An 8,291-nucleotide genomic window follows, 5' to 3' on the forward strand; every position below is an offset into this window, starting at 1 on the left:
AAAGCAAACGCTCCATGCTGGTCTGTGACTTTATACAAAGCAATAACCAACCTTCCCCACAGCAAACACAAAATAGCCTGGGAAGTTCTCCTCTGTCACACAGCAGCACAAATTGCCCTCCTGGGCCAAACCCTGTTGTTCAAGGGATCCAAGAGCAACTCCAAGAGTGCCCCAAGCACCTACAGCCTGTAGCCCAAGTGAGCACTCAGATGGGACCTAAGCAAAGGAAGCCAGATCAAGAAAATGGCCCACAGCATTGCACATGTGAGAAACGACTCTCACTTTGAAAACTTTAAGGGTTTATTAAACCTTAACAAAGGACTGAACAAGGAAAAATGTTCAGCACTGGCAGTCTCTGTGACTTGCAGCCACATCCTCATCTACAAAAGAGGTACTCTGCCTTTGATAGCCTTAGCCCCTCCAAGAGTTTGGTCAGTCAACTCTTTCTCTGCTGACCATTACTAGTTTCTTACATCTTGATTGGACGTCAGGTGTTTCACACCCCACCTCCTGGTCACAAGCCAGCCCTCCCCAAATGCCCTGACTACCAAGGTTATTACAAGGCGGAGGGGAAAGAGGACAATGGGAGGATATATTACAATAACATCACTTTACATTTATACATCCATATAATATTTACCTCTTAATTTTGAGAGCCAACCATTACATTACTCATCTGTAACACACAGAGCCAGGAGAGAAGACACTGTTGTTGGCAGAACAGCTGAAATAATTGCTAAAAATCTCCCCATATATTTCCACATTTTCGGACATGCGCAGGGCTCCTGTGCATGTACATCTCTGCCTTTAGTCCCCTTTGGAAGCAGTCACGCTGGCAGCATCTGCCCAGCAGCAGCAGCTGCTCCATGCTGGGAACGTGACTGGAGGTGCTGATTTCCAGAGGCTTCTGTGTGCCAGGGGAAGGCAAGGCAGGAGCGGGTTGAACGGCGCTGGCGCTGCTGCTGCTCTGTGCCAGGGAGCCCCAGCTGGGCAGGGCACGGTGCCCTCTGTGCTGCGGGCTCTTTCTCCTGCCAGAGCTGGGCACACCTGGGAACAAGGCAGGACAACTTGTGGGAAACCAAGGGCTCTGTGGGGCTCCTCTGCTCGGCACACACCCAGGACACCTGTAGCAAAGAGCTCTGGAGCCTAAAAAGAGAAACCAGAGGGAAAGAGCTGGAAAAGGTTTCATTGGGACCTTTCTTACCTGCTAACAGAAGTTGCCAAAATGAAAGGTTACCAAGCAGGGCCTGATCCCTGCTGCCAGCTCAGGGTTAGAAAGAAAGTAATACTTTGTTTCAGCGCTGGGTGTGTAGGGATTCACTTCCCTAACACCTGCACACCCAGCAATCTGACGTAGTAGTTTGTATCCATGGAACTAAGACATAGTCAATACTTTGCTGAAATTCACAGGCTAAACATTACTCCAAATTATTTGACATATTTAAACCTCTTCTCAGAATTTATTGACATCAGAGTAGGAGTGTCTTGTAGGTCCCTGGTGGTGGTTGCCACAGGTTCAGGAGGAGACCCATGCACAAAAGGACCTAAGACACAACTGAGCTTGCAAAGCAAATTTATTCCATTAGTTGCAGTAGCAAATAACACATACCAACCCCTGGATTCCCAAACATCCACTGAGCAGGAGAAGGAGCTGGAGCGTGGTGCTCAGTAGGAGGCACAGGTAGGCAGTGCACTTCCAGGACATCCCCTGGATCAAAACGGTGTGCATCTCATCCTTCTCACCCCTCCACCCCAGAACCAGGCCTTCTATCTCCTGCTCAGGACTGGGATTTTCCCAGTTACAGCATCAGCTCACACACGGCCGGCGTGTGAGATGAGGCCACCATGGCTCACCATAGTCCATGACTCCCTGCCAACAAGGGCTCCATGATGCATTGTTGCCCTTTCAAAGCTGAACTGCCCACCCACTGACCAATACATTCTTTCTCTTTCAAGGGTCAAGTTCCCCCTTTAAACAACACACTTTTCTTCATTGTCTTGTCAACCTGCTCAAACATGGATCAAATATGGCAGGGCCTTGGATCTTGGGTTTCCTGCTGTCAGGATGACCCGAGTGTCCCTTTTTCCCAGCCCGATGGTCAAAGGAAGAGTCGGAATTCTTTGGCTCTGATTCACAAGATTGTTCATTATCTAGTATCTAAAATATTTTCTCTCAGACTCGCAGAGGTCTGATCTGCAGGTCTGTCAAGGGCACACTGCCCTGCCCTGAGGCAGTGCTATCTCTTGATACTAAAATCTACATGCCCTTTATTTACAGTTATTTTCCAATACCTATCACCTATGTTAGACTGTCTACTTCTACTCTAAACCAATCCAAAAGTGCCAGCATCACCCAGAACATGGATGTTAGGAAGGAGAAAGAAGAAGGACAGGGAACACCCAAATTCCTCCATCTTGGGACTCCAAACCCCTCTTCTAAAAATCCCAAAATTCTACTTTTCACCCTGTAACAACTACTATTATGCTACTTCAACTTCTGTGACTTGTGATTCTTCATACAAGGTTGTTAATTTGCTCCATGGCTTAAGATCAAAATCCCAAGTGTCTTTGGCTTCCTGACAGGATCTTCAAGCCCCCTGCCAAGGCCCGAGCCATCCAGGGCACCCAGAGGGATGTCCTGGGTTCTGACACTCCAACACGACTCCTGTTCCTCACACAGTCATTTAGGAAATATCTCAATTTTCAAATTCCCCTCTGCTAGTCAAGAGCCTCCTAAAAACACTTTCTTCCCTTTCAATGCATTCCAGCTGCCTTCTTAGCAAGACCTCTCTCTTTATTCTCAAGGCTAAGATAGCCACTTGCACACATTGATCACTGCAATGGGGGAATACAGGGTTCAGCACTGCCTCTTAAAGCTGAAGGAATTCACAAGACTAAGCCCCGTTTGTTACACTTCATGCCTCTCCTTCCTTTTCTGGGAATCAAACACAAGCATTTCATCAATACACCCTGCAAGTGCTCTTGCTGAGTGACACCACATTGCTGTGTCAATAAAGCAGCTGGGACTCCATTTCTTCATGCAGGGAAAGCCAATTCTTTATTCATATAATACATTTTTATACGGTTTTCACAGCCCTCATGTTCAACTCCAACTGCCTGGTAGTTTCCTTGCCACACCATTCATTGCTTAGAAGGTGTTTTTGTGTGTACATGCTAAGAGCTTCTCTTTTACTCAGGTGTTTACATTTTTCCTTTGTGGACTCTCATGGGTCAGATTTCCTGTTTATTACAGATGCAAACTGTTTTCTAACTGCAACAGCTTGCTGTGCTAACTGCACTCACAATTTTTCACATGGGAAGTTAGCTAGCTGCACATAGAAGACATAACAGGCCAGCTGGTAATTGAGCAGAGCAAGGCCTGATTTTATAAGGCCTTTCTTTTCTAATACCCCTACCTGTGTGCAACACATGGTGACTTTCTTTCAGAAATTAATCAGGAAAGCACAGATTGCCTACTGAAATTATTCTGCTCTTTTCCAAATCAGTTCACTACTCAAGTACAACCTCAGGCACATCCCTGATTCCCTCTCTCCCAGCAGCTCAGAGCGGCACTGCACAGTGCTTGCTGTGCTCCAGAGAGCACAAAGCAAGCTGGCCTGGTGGCCCTGGATATTTCTGCAAAACACTCTGCATTTCACACCTTTGTTGTGGCTCAGGGCAGAACTGCAGGCCTGCAGGCGCTTCCTGGCAGAGCTGTGGGAGGCACTGGCTCCTGCAGATGTGAGCTGCCATGCTGTCAGTGCCTCAGGCTGGCCTGGGTTGCCCTGGCAGAAGTGCCGTGCCTGAAGGACGCTGCCCTGTGCTCCAGCCTGCCCAGCAGCCCGGCTCCCTGCGCCGCTGCCCAGAGTGCTGCACACACTGCTGCCCTTTGCCAGGAGTCACAGGGCAGCCGGCAGAAGAGTAGGAATCCTCAGCCAGGCCACCGGCCCTCGGCTGCCCCTGGCCTTCCTCTGCTCCTGGGCAGACTCCAGACGGCCAATGCCTCCAGTCTGGGCTGTGCCCAGCACGGCTACGCTTCCCCTCGGGAGCAGCCAGCTGCCACCTGGGCTCTGAGAGCGGAGGATTTGCCCGCTGCCAGGAAGAGGCACCCAGGGCCCGGCTGCTGCCTCCTGCAGCTCCAAGGGCCTCCTTCCAGCCTGCCTCTGCCCAGGCTCAGGCTGCTCCGGGCTCTGCCAGGCCTCTGCTGGGGCTGCACCCCGGCCAAGGCCGGGCCCGCTCTCACCTCACAGGCGCTGCCAGCTCTGCACCAGAGGAGACCTTTCAGAGCCCCCTCTCTGATCCTTCTGCTTTCTCACTTGAGCAAGGCTCTCCTTCTGCCAAAGAGATTGCACTTGGGGATACAAATCTAAGTGGCAGGAACTCGAATGCTCCTGAGTCACAGCAGAGAGCCTGCATCCGCATAGAGTATTTGGGCTGCCCCATTCCTCCATTGTATTTCCCTGCAAACGCCATTGCCCTTTCTACCTCAAATAGAGGTACCACAGCAGACCAAAACTAGACAAGTGGGTCATATTCCAAAAGCAGCATGGTCTGGAGGGGATAAATGAAGAAGAGCATTCCCCAATTTGACACCATGCCAAAGACACTGTGGGGGTGACTTCCTCCTTTAACAAACAACAGACAATTTACAAGGAATTCTTGAGCTTATTCACAGAGTAAGAAGGAAGGAAATTACAAGGAGAGTTTTGGTTTTAAAAATTTTATTAATTTCAAATCCTACTCAGCAGACCTATTAGACAATCATACCCTAACCCTAACCCCCTAAGATTAGTTGTAACCCTAATGCTAACGCTAACCCTAACACTAACCCTAAACCTAAAGCTAGTCATAACACTAACTCTAACTGTAACCCTAGTCCTAAACCTACTCCTAAACCTAGTCCTAAGCCTAAGCCTAAGCCTAAACCTAAGCCTAAGCCTAAGCCTAAATCTAAGCCTAAGCCTAAGGCTAAACCTAAGCCTAAGCCTAAACCTAAGCCTAAACCAAGCCTAAATCTAACCAAGCCCTAACCCTTAACCTTGTCCTAACCTACAATCCTGCTCTAAGCTGGTTGAGAAACAAGTGGTGCTGATGTGATTTTCACTTTCTTGTCTCCTTCCTCTTCTTCAAGGAAACAATCAGTGGCACCAGGCTGGATGCAGGCTCAGCAGATGTTATAAATGGATGCTGCACAAAGGAAAAAAGAAAATCAAGAGAAGTCAATGAACCATGACTTTCCAAACTCAGTGCTTCACAGGATTCACAGGGCTCCTAGAAAGATCCAGAAAGATGGACCATCTGCACCTCAATCATCATGTGCAAGACCTTGCCATCACAGACAAACCTGGCCCAGAATCCCACTCATCCTTTTATGAAGGTGTTTTCATCTTGCTGGGATTTTTGCACTGACAGTGCTCTAGAAATGGTGCTTTCAGTCCTTGGAGTTTCTTCTTTTCAGGAAACTCCAAAGCCTCACATTGGTCCTTGTCTTTGAACAATAGGCACTGGGCTGATTCCCACAGGGAGACAGAGCAGTGTCTACCTTTCCATGCCCTGCCCCTCCTGTGCTGGATGGCACCTTCCTTCCCAGCAGGGACAGCCCAGTGGCACTGGCTGCTGCACTTCCCTCTCTGCCACACGAGCTGGCAGTAACCCTGGGGCAGTTCCTGTCTGCTTGAGCGTGCCAGGCAGCAGATGGGGCTGGGACAAGTCCCTCTCAGCTCTCCCTGTTTGCGTGCCAGAAACCTCGAAGGGTGGGCTGGGGGCACAAACCAGGGCCCCTCAGAGGCTCACAGTGAGCCCTCCACAGCCCCTCCTGCCCACAGCCAAATCTCTGACCACTCAGCCAGCCTGGCTTCCTTGGGTTCCTGCACCACCTTTGCATGTCTCTGTACCCTGCATTGCTCTACTTCAATTCTTTTGCCATTGGATAAAATGGGGCACCCCACCAAATTGCAGAACAGGGCAACAGAAAACAGTCAGAGGACAGAGCACCTCTCCTTTCAGGAAAAACAGAGAGAGGTGGAGTTATTCAGTTGTGTGAAGAACAGGCCCAAGGAGATTTTATAGCCATTTTCCAAAATTCAGGGTGGCTTTGAAGAAAGTGGGGGACACCTTTTTTGAACAGGGCCAGTTACAACAGAATGTGGGGAAATATTTCTAAACACAAAGGGGATGTAATCTTAGGTAGAACTTGTTTACTTAGAACATTCTGCCACACTGGCACAGGGGTCCCCAAGAGCTTGTAGGTGCCTCATCCCTGGAACCATTCCAGGTCAGGTGGAAAATGGCTCTGAGCAATCTGATCTCTTTAAAGATGTCCCTGCTCATTGCAGGACACTTGCACCAGATGACCTTTACAGGGCCCTGCCAGCCCAACCCACTCTAGGATTTCTCACTGTTTCCATTTGAAGAGCACCATGAGTGGAGGTGAGGAGGAAGGGGGCTCATCTGATGCCTTGGACTTCCATGGAGGAGGAGCCCATCCTTCACACCTTGTTTCACCTGCAGCCCCTTTTCATTTTACCTGCAGGAGCTCCTTGGCAGACCAGCGCCGCGCCTCGTCTGCCTGCAGGCAGCAGCTCAGGAAGTCACACAGGCAAGGTGAAAACATCTTGGGCTCCTGCAGCTTTAGTTTCCCTCCTGTGCCTATCAGGATTTGAGGCTGGGGAAAAAGGAAACAGGGAGGTTCTACCTGCTGCTTTGCCCATCTGTAACTGCTCTCCCTGAGCCCATTGTTTAAGCTCCACTCTGCAGTGGCAGTTTCTGCCCTGGCAGAGACACAGAGATGACTTTCCTTCACCAACAAAAAACCCAAACCACACAGCTTTTCCAACATCCTGCAGATCTTGCCTTGGCAGCTGATTTCAATGACAGACCTAACAAGTGGGAACTACATCAGCAAAGCACGTTTGATTCTCTGGGAATTCACACCAGCTTGATAGGCTTTTTGGAAGAGGGACTTTGCTATACTAACTCTGCTATTTCCAAGGATTAGTACAAGAAAGGCATCTCTGCAGTGCTTGTTGGTCCCTTAAGCACAGCTGCCATAAAACAGAACTCATCAAGTTCTCTCCTTTGTTCTTGAAAACAATGGTAATTGGAAGGAAAGAAAGGAAATCCACCAGGTATTCCTCAGGTAAGGAAACAAACATTTAAATCTCAAATTCCACACAGACACATTAAGATGCCTGCAGAAATGTATTGGGATGAAAATGCCTGCTTGGGCACACAGGAAACACCTGCAGCTCGTCTCTCAGCAGTCGGAAAATTTCAGCTTCCCTTATGCAGCAAAAGAAAACTTTCCATGGTCAGAAGAAGGAGAGGTGCCATCCCTATGGTCGCTCTCTGCTCATTTGGCTACTCAAGTCAATGCATTAATGGTAGGCCCATCCCAAAAAGTGCCAGGAAACAAACAGGAGGTTTTGGCAGGCTCTCCACATCACCAGGCTCTGGCTTGGTGATGTGGCTTGGGCTATGAGAAAAAACTCGGTCACTAGGTGTTTCAGCAGCACTGGAAAAGAAGCAGAAGAGACTGAGCCATTTACACCCTCATGTCCAGCCTTCCAGCACAGGGAATTAAGTTCCTCTCTAAAAATCATTGTTTTAGAAACTTTGTTGGCTTTGGGTTTCTTTTCTTCATTGCTGGAAATGTAACACCAGTTCTGAGAGGCTTGCCTTGTGGTTTTAGGGGCATCTTCACAGACAGACAAATGGGAACAATTTGAAACCCGAAGAAAAGTGTTGCCTGAGAAGAGTTGGGGAGTGTTTGCCTGTGTTAAGGCTTCAGCTGCCTGGCAGTCCCCTTACATCCATGTGCAGAAACACCCAGCTGCTCCCCAGATCTCAGTCCCTCTGGGCACACAGGCCTCAGGAAAACGATTCCAGCCTTTCTCCTGCTCAAGAGTATCTAACCTAAGCTGAGCTCCAGTTTCTTCAGTAAAGCCAAGGATGTTCTCTTCCATGCAGCTGACAGTGTTCATGGAGCTCAGCAGGTCTTCCTGATATTCCTCAGGCCAAGGAATTACAGTGGAATTTGGCCAGGCATCAGATGAACATTATCCAATGTGGTTCATGCAGAACCAAGCTCTAACGCTGACAAGCCAGAATGAGAGAGCTCATTCTGCTTTTGAAAGATGTCAGTTAGAAACATAAGACACAGACTTGGAACTACTCAAACCTCAGCTTGCAGAATCCATCAAAAATAGACCAAAATCATAATGGCAAGGGGCCTTGGGGTCTTGATAAATACACCCACCACGATAATAATAACTCTGTGCTAGTGGCAGTGA

The 8,291-nt window shown here is 48.8% G+C and overlaps 1 long non-coding RNA gene across 1 annotated transcript; it reads left to right on the forward strand.

Moving 5' to 3' along the window:
- The first annotated feature begins 15 nt into the window (after nucleotides 1-15).
- On the forward strand, nucleotides 16-6,380 carry LOC135303958 (uncharacterized). The gene is made up of 3 exons (XR_010365386.1): nucleotides 16-391; nucleotides 5,132-5,377; nucleotides 6,336-6,380. It is a non-coding gene; the product is annotated as an uncharacterized LOC135303958 (long non-coding RNA).
- The last annotated feature ends 1,911 nt before the right edge of the window (nucleotides 6,381-8,291 follow it).

Source organism: Passer domesticus, chromosome 6 (genome assembly GCF_036417665.1).
Source record: "Passer domesticus isolate bPasDom1 chromosome 6, bPasDom1.hap1, whole genome shotgun sequence".
Lineage (NCBI taxonomy): Eukaryota > Metazoa > Chordata > Aves > Passeriformes > Passeridae > Passer > Passer domesticus.